We start from the raw sequence: 13,889 nt of genomic DNA, 5'->3' as shown, positions 1-13,889 counted from the left end.
AGGCCTAAAATCAGCAATAGGCCTAAAATCAGCAATAGGTCTGTCATACATGTATACTAACACCAAGTCTTGGGTCTCTGTGGAAAAACATTGAAACAGATGGCTATAAGCTATTGTAAACAGGCAGCTTTTGTGCAATTTACCAGCCTGAGTAGTCATAGACCTTGCAAATAGGTAGCCTGGACAGATAATACCAACTTAGATAAGGATAAGTGAATCAATCATAGGCAGAGTCATAGTGACCTGTCCCCTGAACCTTCACCCAGCCAATACCATGTTCTGAAAGATATTTATACTCCCCCAGAACACCCACGCTCTAGTGTCATCCCCTTCTCCACGTTCTGCCTTTTTGTGCTTATAACTCCTGTGTGAATAAGTAAAAATTATGATTTGATTTAAAAAAATAAATAAAAAGAAGTAAAAAGCCAATTTAAGTTAAAAAAAAAGAATTTTCAATGAACCTTTACCCTATACGATCAATTAGCAGGCAGCAACTTTGTTTTCCTACTGTATTAATGTAGTTCATTGACTTTTAGTATTCTTCATCTTGGAAATTTCTGTTTATTCTTTTCAGGATGCCTCAGGGAGACCATGTTATTTATAATTGTGTGAATATAAACAGACTGAGAGACAAAAGCTGCTCGCTAAGTATGTAGCCAATGGGGTAGAGCAAGGCAGCAGATACAGTTTTCCTTCTGGCAGTCTCAAGACATGCTGGTACAAAGCAGGTATCTGTTTGCTTGAGTGGTTTAGACAGAAAATATCCATATTTTAGTTCTTCTGTAATCTGATCATTTGCCTTTTTAAAACCAATGCTCAAACACTGTGTTCCCAATAACAGCAACAACAGGGCACAAACTCCTCTCAAACTTTCACATTCAATATGACATTGTTGGAGGCAAACACTGGTGAAGACTATTACATTGACTAAAATTGCAAAGGTAAAGTGTACTCTTTCCACTATTTTCCAGGCACTGTGTTGGTTCTTGAAATAAGGAGGTGAATAATGCAGCTGCAGAGCAGCTGAGGAGTTCATATTTAGTGCTCAGCCCTCATCAGACTTTCTGAAAGAACAGTTCACTTCAATACAGGTAGATAATTTTTCTTTGGAAGACAGGTCACCATGTCAGCATTTTACTAGGTTATTTACCACTGTAGGAGTTTTATAAAATTATGTTTTGACATCAATTGTCATTGTGCTTATTCATTTAGAGAATAAAAACAAGGAAGGACATCAGTTTTGCTTGGGAAAGTATGAAGGGGAAGAAAAGGCAAACATTGAATAAGTTTTGAGGCCACTATAATTTTCTCTCTGACTTAGCAAACAAGAGTCACAAGGGTTTTCTGTTGGTTATGTTTGTGTTCCATTCTTTCTTTTTTTGCATTTTTTTATTGGATATTTTATTTACAGTTCAGATGTTATTCCCTTACCCCACTTCACCCCCACCCCCTGCCCAGGAACCTCCTATACCATCGCCCTTCTTCCTGCTTCTCTGTGGATGTGCCCCTACCTACTCCCAATTCCCACCTCTCCACCCTTGAATTCCCCCACACTCAGCATCCAGCCTTCATGGTACCAAGGATCTCCTCTCCCAACTATGCCTGTCAGGGCCGTTCTCCCCTACATATACAGCTGGAGTCATGGGTCCCTCCCTATGTGCTCCCAGGGTGGTGGTTTATACCCTGGGAGCTCTGGTTGGTTGCTATTGTTGCTCTCCCCATGGGACTGCAAACCCTTGCAGCTCCTACAGTCTTCATTCTAACTCCTCCATTGGGAACCCCTTGATCAGTTCGATGGTTAGCTGTGAGCATCCACCTCTGAATATGTCAAACTCTGGCAGACCTCTGAGGACACAGCTATATCAGGCTCCTGTTAGCATGTACTTCCTGACTTCCACATCAGCATCTACCTTTGGTGACTGCACATGGGATGGATACCCAGGTGGGATGGTCTCCAGATGGCACCTCCTTCAGTTTCTGTCCCATACTTTGTCTCCATATTTGCTCCCTTGAGTATTTTGTTACTCCTTCTAAGAAGGACCGCCATTCTTTCAATAAGAAGATACTTCCAAAAATGTCCAAATGATAAAAGAATTCAATTCAGTGAGACCATTTCTTTCATTGGTTAGCAGCCAGACTAATCTCAAAGTAATACTTCTGAAATGCCTTTATATTTGATTCAGGCTACAACTTTTGTGGAAAAGCTGTTTCAAAAACACTGAATAATCAAAATAGCCAAATTTGAAAGGGTGCATTATATTCAACTATGGTAGCAGAAAGTAAAGTTTTACCAAGTAGCAATTGATAGCTAATGATTTATGCAGGTAATATTGATGAAAAAATTAGCTAAAGAGTGCCCGAATAATGAATTATGTTACCTAATTCAAATATTGTCTTCTCCATAGTAGTTTAGTACATATTTGTTTTCATACTTTTAAAACTCACTAATTCAAGAGACACAGGTTTGCACCAGTATTAACTGCTAATTGTATCCATGAGTCATTTTGTTATTTAATCAGCAGGTTAGAAGACAAGGCCTCTGATTTGGGTAGGCAAAGTCTGCATGAAGAAAAAACTTATAGCAGTGTGAGAGAACTTACTCCAAACATAATGATAATAGTTTCACTCTTTTTATTTCCACAAAGCTTATCCTTTTGAGTGTTTTTATTGGTGTATACTAATTATACATAACAAAGGATTCATTAAGACATTTTTATTTGCACAAATGCTGTATTTTATTATCTTACTATATATTACCACCCTTTTACCCTTTATGGCCCCTCATCATGATGATCTAATGAATTTTATTAAGGCTATTTACAGGAATATGGGTACATGTTTGTTTAGAGGAGCATGAAAACCTTTCCAGTGGCTACATGACCAAATAGTGTCTGTCTTTTATCATGAACCATTAATAGCATATATAGCCTTCAAGAATGATGGAACCCCATAAGCCTTTCCCACTAGTATGGCAAGATGTTGATAGACTTACAATTATGAAGGCACTGTGTAGGTAATCACAACTGTGTGAATTCAAGAGCTCAATAGTCACACCGTTCAGAGATCAGCATTCTTTAGCATCCCTCCCTTCCTCTTCTAGATGTTAGATTTATTTTCTTTCCCTGCATTTATAATGTTCGCTGAGCCAAAGGCTCATCTTCAAAAGTCTTGGTCCCCAGCTGAAGGTCATGTGGGAGGCGGTGGGAACTTATGGAAAGTAGGACCTAGGTGGAGAAAGTGTGTCATTGGGGATGTTTCTTTGAAGAGTATTTGAGACTATGACCATTCTTTCTCTCTCTTTTTCCTAGCATCAACTAGGTGAGGGAGCAGCTTTGCTCCATTATATGGTTCCCATCATTAGGTTCATCAACATGGCCGAAACTGAGAATGCTAAGTAGCAAGGGCTGAAATCTATAAAAATGCCCCCCACTCCTGCAAGAACCCAAACATGCATGTACCTTTAAAAAGCTTTTTGTATGTATTATGTACTTATTTATGTGGTTATAGGGATCTATGTACAAGTGTATGTACATATGTGTGTTTCCATGTGGGAGCTGGAAGTTGACATTGGTTGTCTTCTTCAGTTGTTGTCTACATTTATTATTATTATTGTTATAATTATTACTTCTACTACTACTACTACTCCTCCTCCTATTTTCAGTAGCCTGTCTTACGGAACCTAGCTCATCAGTTTGGGTAGATTCTCTATTCGGTAAGCTGCAGAGATCTGCCTGTGTCTACCTTCTCAGACATGGGACTATAGATGCAGGCTGCTGAAACCAAGTCTATGTGTCACTGTTAGAGATTAAACTCAAGTTCCTATGTGTGTATGGTAAGCACTTTACCGACTGAGCCATATCTGTACGTCCTTCCTCCTCTTAACTCAGATATATTAAATATATTTGTCTTAATGAGAGACATCTACCACACATGGATCTTTAGCTGACGCATGTATCATATGTATTCAGACCATGACCTCTCTGAACTGACTTTTCATAAGGCTTCCTAGACCTAGAGATTTTGGTTATTTTATTATTTTATTTTAAACTTGGAGAAATCTAGTTTATCCATCTGGTTTTGCTTCTGCTCAATCTCCAAATCTTGCAGCCTGCTTCCTACAGGGAGACTTCAGACAATCATTTTTCTTGACTCTTATCAGCCTGGCTATGTCAACGTTGGCACTTTCATCATAGAAGGACTGTAACTGACAGGATTTTTGTGGTGTCTAGAGATTTACAGAAAACTTACACAAAGGACAAAACCTTTGTCTATTCTTCTGCAGGTTGATGACACTCTTAAGTGCAAGAATGTGACATGACTGAGTGCTGGTATAGACCCTGAGGGGCTTGGCCTTTTGTCTACCTTAGTCCCTTGCTAACCAAAAAAAAACTGGTCCAGTAGAGTATCTTTCCAGCACATAAAGAATAACTCTGCCTCGCTCACACACACATGAGTCTATTGTGTCACTCACGTTAGATATGGAGTGTGCAAAAAGATCTCAAGCTTAAGTGCTTTGCTGTCAGTATATTGACATATACTTACATATATATATATATATATATATGTATATATATATATATATATATATATATATATATATATATATATGTGTGTGTGTGTGTGTGTATCAACCCAAACAAAAATCCTTCTTTTAATTTGTATTTTATAAGAGCAAAATGTAGCATTGGAAGAGATACACTCATGTCCATAGTTCCTTGCTGAGTTATTCACATATGACACAGCATCTAGAAAATAGTATTCATGACAGGCGAGTAATATTGTAAGCGACCAAAAAGCAAAACGTTATGCCTTTGACTAAGGGGTGAAGGGGTTCTGACTACATTGACCATGGTTTCCTGTTGAACTCGAATATGTTTCTAATACAGAAGGAAAGCAATAGTACCCTGAAGATCAACCCATAGACTCTGTCTTACCTTCTCTTGTTTGTGTTACCACCTTCCATTGGTCAATGATTTATGCTACAAATATTGAGAGAAAAGGAAAGAGAAAATGACAACTAGCAGTCCTCATTCCTTTTATCTGCCACTAAGGCCAAGACACAGCATCAGTAACTTTCAAGAGGTAAGACATAGGTAGTGGTGACAGTTGTGACACAAGTGAAAGTACTTAAGATCAGCGTATAGCGTACTAAAAATGTCTTCTCATGGTAAATTTTGTATTACTTTTTATTTAATCACAGTTAGAAATATAAAAGTTACTTAAAAGAAGAATCAAAAACAACTAATTTAGTTTGGGTACTGTATGCAGTGGTAATGATAAAAACACATATGTATCTACTGTGTCATGTGGAGAATATTTTTGGGTATTCAATGCAACTTAAATGTTCTTACAATTTCATTTAAAATCAATATTTCTGGAATGGCTAAGGTTGTTGAACACCTTTTTTAAGTGCTTCTTGTTCATTAGAGATTCTTCTGTTGAGAATTCTCTAACGTCTGTAGCCTCTTTTTAAATGGAATTATTTCCTACTGGATATTAGCCTTCTGTCAGCTGTAGGGTTGGTGAAGATCTTTTCACAATATGTAGGCGGCTATTATGTATTCTTTGTGGCTGGTATCCTTTTCTCCAAGCAAACTTTTCAGTTTTATGAATTGCAAATTATCGATTGTTAATCTTAGTACCTGAGCTGTTGGTGTTTGGTTCAGGACGTTTGTTATGTAAAAGTCTGAAAAGAATTGTGTTGGAACTCTCATGCGAATTCTTACATACTTCAAAACAGAAGAACCAGATAAGATGGATTTTCTTGGCTATCAACTTGACTACATCTATAGATTGCTTTTAATAAGATGGCTATTTTTACTCTATTAATCCTACTTAATCATGAGCATGGGCGATCTGTCCATCTTTTGATATCTTCTTTAATTTTTATTCTTCAGATACTTGAAATTTGTCTTACTGGTCTTTTACTTGCTTGTTTAAAGTGATACCAAGATATTTTATATTGTTTGGGGATATTGTAAAGGTTGCTCTTTCTATTATTTCTTTCTCAGCCCATTTATCTTTCAAATTCAAGAGGGTTACTGATTTTTTTGAGTTGTTTTTGTATTCAGCCACATCACCAAAGGCGTTTATCATTTGTAGGAATTATCTCGTAGAATTTTTGGTGTCACTAATGTGTACTATCATATCATCCGTAAATAGAAATACTTTGACTTCTTCCTTTCCAATTTGTATCTCCTTGATCTCTTGTTGTCTTATTGTTTTAGCTAAAACTTCAAGTACTATATTGAATAGATCTTTGAGATTTCATCTTACACCTGTCAGAATGACTAAGATCAAAACACAGGTGGGAGCTCATACTGATGAGGATCAGGTTCAAGGAGAGCACTTCTTCTTCATTACTTGTGGGAATGGAATCATGTACAGTCACTTTGGCAATCAATATAGAGATTTCTCAGAAAATTGGAAATAGACATACCTCAAGACCCAGCTATACCAGTCCTGGGCATATATACTACCATACTACAAGGAAACTTGCTCAACTATGTTCATAGCTATTTTATTCATAATAGACAGGAACTAGAAACAGTCAAATTGTCCTCAACCAAAAGTGGATGAAGAAAATATAGTACATTTACATAATGGAACATTACTCAACTATTAAAAACAATGGCATCATGAGAATTGCTGGCAAATGGATGGAGCTAGTGAAGATCATCCTGAGTGAAGTAACCCAGACCAAGGAAGACAAATGTGGCATATACTCACTTATAAGTGGATATTAACCCTATAGAAAAGGAAAACCATGCTATAATTAACAGACCCCAAGGAATCAAGTAACATGCATCTCACTGTGAAGTGGGAATAAGAACAGACATCTGGAGTGGATAGGGGGAGGGGACTGGACATGGGTGATAGGTGAATATGGGAGCAGGAAGTATCAGGTTTGGAGAGGCTGGAGGGAGAGGTAGGCAACTGGAATTGTGGAGGTTAGGGGTATCTCTGGGAAGAGCTAGAAGCTGAGTGCAATGGAAATTTCCAGGAATCTATGAGAGTGATCCTAGTTAAGACTCCTAGTAAAGGGGGATCCTGAATCAACTATCTCCTGTCACCAGGTAAGGCTTCCAGTAGAAGAACTGGGATATCAACCCAGTCATAAAACCTTCAACCTACAATTCGTCCTGCCTACAAGAGGAGCTAGGATAATGGTAGCAGAGAAATTGTAGTAGTGGTCAACCAATGACTGGTCCTGCTTGAGACTCATGCCCTGAGAGGGAGTCTACCTGTGACATTGCCAGAAGGTCTAGGAGACAGAGACTGAATTACACAAAGACCCACAATAAAACTCAACCTGAATGGAAAAAAATCTCAATGAAATGTTGAAGTAATTCCTAATGATATTATGTGATACTCATATATTGGCATCTAGCCCAATGGTCATCTGAATCTGATATGAACAGATGCAGAGACCCACAGCCAAACACTGGGTGAAGCTTGGGGAGCCCTGTGGAAGAAGAATTGTAGGAGCTAGAAGGATCAAGAGCACCCAGAAGAAAAACCCATAGAATTAACAAAACTGAGCCCTTAGGGGCTCACAGAGACTGAACTCCTGATCAGTAACCATGCATGGGACTGATCTAGGCCCTCTGTACATAATATTTGCAGTTGGGTAGCTTGATATTATTGTGGGACTTCTAACAGTGGAAGCAGGGGCAGTCTCTGATAACGTTGTTCCCTGCCTTTGGTACACTTTCCCCTATTGGGTAGCTTTCTCTAGATTTAATAGAAGTGTAAGTGCTTAGTTTTACTGTAACTTGATATGCTGTAGCTCATTGTTAACCACTGAAGCAGGCCCTTTTCTGAAGAGAGATGGAGGAGGAGTAAGTAGATAGGAAGTGGTGGTGGAAATGGGAGAAAAGCACTGGGTAGAAGAGGGAGAGGCACCTGAGGTCAGGATATAAGATAAATAAAATGTCTGTTATGGGGGATTTCAGGGTCTGAGCAAATAGACAAAGACAATTTAAAAAGAGAGAATAATTAGATGTGTTATAGTTGGGCCAAATCTTGTTGCCCATGTCTGGACTTCCTAAGCAGTGTTTGCCACACACATCAACAAAGTTCCGTGAACAAACCTCAAAGCCAATCACCACTGTGGCTGGAACTGCTGCTGCCATTATGTCTACAGATGCCACAACTACTCTGGTGTCATTAACTGACTGTACCAGTAAGCTGCTCTCAGGAGCTGGCTAGGAAGTTCAGAAGGAATATTCAGGATGTTGAAAGAAAACATGGAGAATGAGCTAGTATAGCAGGATTGTAAGTATACATAGCAGAAGTGTGACTTGGGAGACTCAACCTCAGTCATGCTGCCAAAGAAAACTTCCCTTTCCTCACTGTTGTTGACATGAGGTACAAAGGATGCCATAACTATGCTATGGCCTATAGCACAATGTTCTTCCAATACACAAAGATATTAAGGTGTTTAGCTGTAATGTACATTGCACTGACAAATTTTCATATGCTCTTTGTATTTTTTGAGAGCTGCTTCTGAGAATAAGTGTCTGGTCTCTTTGTCTCATACCGTAACATACTTATCTCAAATGTCCTCCAAGACTTCTTGTCCTGTCAAACTAGCCTCCTAGTAATGGAAAGGAAAATAACATACAGCTAAGGGTTTTGAAAATATTGTGGCCTTGAGAACAACTAGAATATAAATTGAGTCCAGCAGAGGTTACTATTGTTTATTCCAAGGCCTAAAATCCCCTGCAGTGGGCATTGGATGCTGGAAGCTCATGCATGGAGAGAATGAGCGAGGATTAGGAGCTGGAAGCTTATACACCGAGAGGATGCTCAGCTCTGCCTGGAAATCTCTTAATCAGAAACTCCAGCTGGACTGTTTCAGCAGACTCTCTAGGAATGTCTGCTTGGTGTTGTAAGCACTCAAGTGACAACATCTTGCTATAGCTACTTGCCAATTGCTCTTGTGTCAAGAACCTCACTGAAGGGGAAACAATTTACCTCACTTGGAATTCTTATTTGGAAACTTCTGTTTGCCATCATTACAGGGCTTCTCTAGTCTTTTCTCTTGGATGTTGTTAGTACTCAATTTGTTGACACTATCTATTTGCTACATGCTTGTTGTTCTTTTACTTTTGCTAGGTAACCTCAGTAATTTCAAGCTTGAAATTAGCTATCTTCACAGAATGTCAAATTATCTGTACTCCTTCAAAAATCTGATTCCACAGGAAGTCCCACCTGTTAAAGCCTAATCCCCTTGAACTATTAATAAAACATCAAGGGGAACAACGGCCATCTATGCCATGAAAAGCCAATGGGGATGTTCTTTCTAGGGAAGATTACCTCCAGGAGGCCTCCCATAAAACTTAACAGAGGAACCAAAAGAGTGTTTAAAAGAGAAAAATTAAAACTAACAGATAAATAGATGCTGAAAACTCACCAAAAATGCAAATAATATGACACAGCAACCCAGCACAACACATCCACAAATCTACAACATTTCAATAATATCAAACAAAGATATTAAGACAAATGAAATTTCAGAAAAAAATCAGATCGCTACATTTTGAAAAGATCAATAGTTGTACGGAATACTCTTTTAGGCTTAGTAATAAAACCAGAATCTATAGAAAAAAACATACAATTATTTAAACAGTCAGCAACTTGGAGAAATTTTAAAAAAATGGAGAGAAAAAAATTTTGTTAAAAGAATCATATTGAAATTCTGGAAATGTAGAATTGATTAATCAATCTAATAAATAGTACAACATCAATAAATTAAATAGAAGAATAAATAGAAGACTAAATAGAAGAAAAAATTTCATGAATGGAGAACAAAATAAAGCCAACAATACATCCAGACATAAAGAAAAAAGTTATTTCTAGGAACCTTTCCTAGCTGGTAAAATCATCTGAAATGTGAGACACAAAAGATGGCAATCAACCTACTTAGCAAATAGAAGCCATAAGTTAAGATAGTGTTAACAATTCTTTTATCCAATCTATTCTAGATGAGACCAATCAGAAGAGATAAAGAGGGCAAGTATATACTAATAAAGGAACAACTAATCAAGAAGATATAACAATGTGAACGACTGTATACTAAATCTTGGGCCTTACAATTTACACACACACTGAAAGCCATCAAAAGTAAGCATAGGTCTGGACACAATAATCATGGGACATTTTAACACTGCACACTTAAAGTAAGTTCCAAACTAAAACCTACTTAGAGTTAAATTATATCCTGGATCAACTGGTTGTAACAGATATCTAAAAATCTTCTAACCCGTAGACTGTTAACACTCATTCATCTTAGTGGCACAGGGAGCCTTCTCTAAAATTGATCATATTATAGATTATAAAGCAAGCCTTAACAAATAACATGTGGTTTGTTGTTAACTTATTATGCCACAGTAGGATAAATTACATATCAACAAGAGGTGAAAGTTCAAAATTGCACTAAAACTTGGGAACTAAACAACACACTTCTGAATGAACCAGACAGTGGATTATTAAAGAAGTTAAGAGAAAAATAAAAAAGTTCTAGAATCAAATTAAAATAACAGCACAATCTAACAGAACCTTTGAGGCATCACTAAAATATTCCTATGTGAAAAGTTTGTAGATGTAAACGTTAGATTTAAAAAATTGTATAAATAATCTAATGATGCAACTCAAACCTCAAGAAAAGGTTGGCAAATTCAAATCAAACTCAGAAGCTGAAACAAAATAATAAATATTGGAGCTGAAATCAATGAATGAGGGACCCAAAGAACAATACATAACATTAAAAGGGCTATTTCTTTCAAAATATTTAAAATACTTACAAACCCTTTACCAAACTAATGAGAACCAAACCAAACCAAACCAAACCAACCAACCAAACAAAAATAAAATCCAAATTGATAAAATAATTTAATGGACTTCGGAAAATCTTTGGGAACATTGAGAACTAATATTTTGAAAAGCTGGAAGCTTTTTGAAATCTCAGAAGAAATGGATGAATTTTTAAATGAGTGTATGTGATCTGTCTAATTAGTGCTAAATGCAGACAATACAAGGAAGTTAAACAGACCCATAAGAGAAAGCAACGTTGATACAGTTTTGCTTAATTATGTCTGTCTCCTTGGAAAGATACTTCAGGATTTAGGATTGGACAGATCTGTGTTGTTCCACAACTATCTGTAGCTAGTTATGGTAGTGAGAAATGATTCGGAAAGTATAAATAACGTTTATGAATCTAAAAGAGAGAGCAAGGAGAGCCATGTGGGTGAGTTAGAATGAGGGAAAGATAATAAAGATTGTTATAATTGTAATCTCAAAAATTAAGTAATTAAAAAGTACATATATCTTTGAAGCATTGACAGTCCAAAGTGCCAGCAAATAATATTTTTCATGTGGTGATTTTGCTCCTGTATGTGACAGTGCAATGTGATGATAAAATTCTCTCTTACGTTTTGAAAGACGGGAACTTTTGCAGGACCTAATAGCCAGAATTAACCATGTATCTTGAGGTCATATAATACTTCTATCCTACTGTCTACTCAGCCTGTTTCTTTAACCTGCTTTACAGAGGACAGTGTCATAGCCAGCCTCACATAGCTTAGATTTCTCACATTATCAACTTTTACAACCTAAGCTAATAGTAACTGTAATCATAATGTATGTACTCTTCCAAGCCCCAGATCCAGAGAGCAATGCATTTGTAATTGAATGTTATTATAATCATTTATTGAAACATAAATTGAACATTCTTTTAAAATATATACTGAATTCAACAAATGGATATTACTTAATAACGATGACATTTGCAGTGCTGTTTGTTATCTCTGTTAGTTGGAGTCAGTGATTAATCCCTTGTAAAACTCTGTTAAAGATTTCCTCAAAGCATCCTTCCCTGTATGATGCTTTCTATGATGTTCAATAAGAGAGAAGGTATAAAGCACTTTGTTAAGAACAAACACATTCAGATAAACAAACACAGACACAAGGGCAGATTCACAAGAGAGCATTTAGGTCAGGTAAATCCAGACTCATACAACAGGCAGACAGGGGAGATGTAAAACATGGAGACAGAGAATCAGAGAATGTAAATCTGGGCTCCCTGGGGGACCAATGACACCAAGTACTGTATTGATTTCTGTCCTTAATGTGGCACTGTTGCATTATTGACAACTCTGAGTTTATTATTAATACATTCAAGCTGATGTATTTGTGCTATTATTAATAACCTTATTCTGTGGATTTTCTTCCCAGTCTTGATTCCCTATTCATTCTCTTGATTCCCTATTCAATATGTGTGCTATTTGAGAAGCATAGTCACTGTCTCAGCTTCGCATTAATCAGTGACAATATTTAACAATGAAAACCTAATGAATCAGAAGGATTTAAATTGGTCATAACCATCTTTTCATTTTTTACTAATTACTTTGTGGGTTTTCTATACATTTTGTTAGTTTAAAGGGTTCTCAAAAGGAAAAGAAGAAAGACTTTTAAATTCCCACAGGCCCTTTCAAGTTATTCTTGCCAATTTCATAAGCAATAAAAAGAAAAAAAGAATGCCTCCTGCAGCTTTGAAGACCCCTTAGCGCTACATTGGGCTTTGAAGGTTGGCCTGTATCTCTTTTAATCATCCTTTACATCTGTGCCTTCTTTCTCTATACTGACATTTTTATAACATGTATGTCTCTAATTTTCCTTGGCCAATATTTTTGTACTATTGATTTCAGACAGAGATAATGAAACCACTTCAGTGAGTTCCCTCCTTCAACTGTCTTTTTTGTTTTCATTGTCTTCTTCTCTCTACATACACATGTGCCACTGAGTTTGTGCCTGCCATCTTCAAATCACACGTCTGTGGCCAGTTGCACAAAATTAAGCAAGCACTAATCACTGGAATCTGTTTTTATTTTAGATACGAAGGACTAATGAAACCAAATCAGTTGTTCTATTGCTCGGTTAGTCCTGGCTTAAAGATTCATGTTATTTTTAAGGAATATAAAATATGTTGTTGTTCAAATTAAGAAATAACTTATATACTTTCTATCAATAACAAAGAATAATTAGAGTTGTACTTTCCGATGACCAATATCCACCAACAGTCCTTCTTGGGATAAACTCTGGGACCACCAACATGCTTGGAAAGGTGGGTGGATCGAAGTACTATTGGTGAGTATGGAAGTCAGTTTTGTGGCATGAGATTTGTGAGCTAAGAAAAGCTTTCTATGAGAGAACTGTCCTAAAAAGACAAGATAAGATGGAATCGTTGATCAGTTGTGTGTATGTTGGTGGAGGCAAGGTGGGGTAAATATGGAAAAGGGTAATAGAAAAGTTGCTTGTGGATTTTCCCATTTGATTATTTTGTCTTCTTGTGGTTTGGTTGCTTTTATTTATTGTTAATATTATTATCATTATTATTATTGTATTTGTTTGTATTCTGATGAGAGAGGGAATTTGGGTGAACTTGGAGTTGGGGAATGGATAGAATATAAAAGGAGTTGGGCAAGGGAAAACTGTATACATTATACAAAAACTATTTTCTATTGGAAAACAAAGGAATAATAAGCAAGCATGCACACGTCCATCGCTTTTAGTAGATTCCATATATGTTCAAGTAGACAACCAAGCTTAGCCACTACAAATGGATAACACAGGCACATCAAGCAGTGTACACACAGATATACACACAAATAAACATAATAACATAGAATAAACATGAAATTAACATAAAAATTAACATAAATAAACAGGCTCAGCCGTCATGTTACCATCTCCATTGTTTCAGAAACTTCTTTTGACAAAGTTGAACATTTTGTGTGTGTGTGTGATTCTAAAAAAGTTCTTTCTGATACTAGGAATACAGGAACATATTTGAACATAAGAAAGACCGACTACGATAAAACCTATAT

This window comes from Grammomys surdaster, unplaced genomic scaffold (genome assembly GCF_004785775.1).
Source record: "Grammomys surdaster isolate TR1022 unplaced genomic scaffold, NIH_TR_1.0 124192, whole genome shotgun sequence".
In the NCBI taxonomy this organism is placed as follows: Eukaryota; Metazoa; Chordata; class Mammalia; order Rodentia; family Muridae; genus Grammomys; species Grammomys surdaster.
This window is presented reverse-complemented; position numbering follows the sequence as displayed.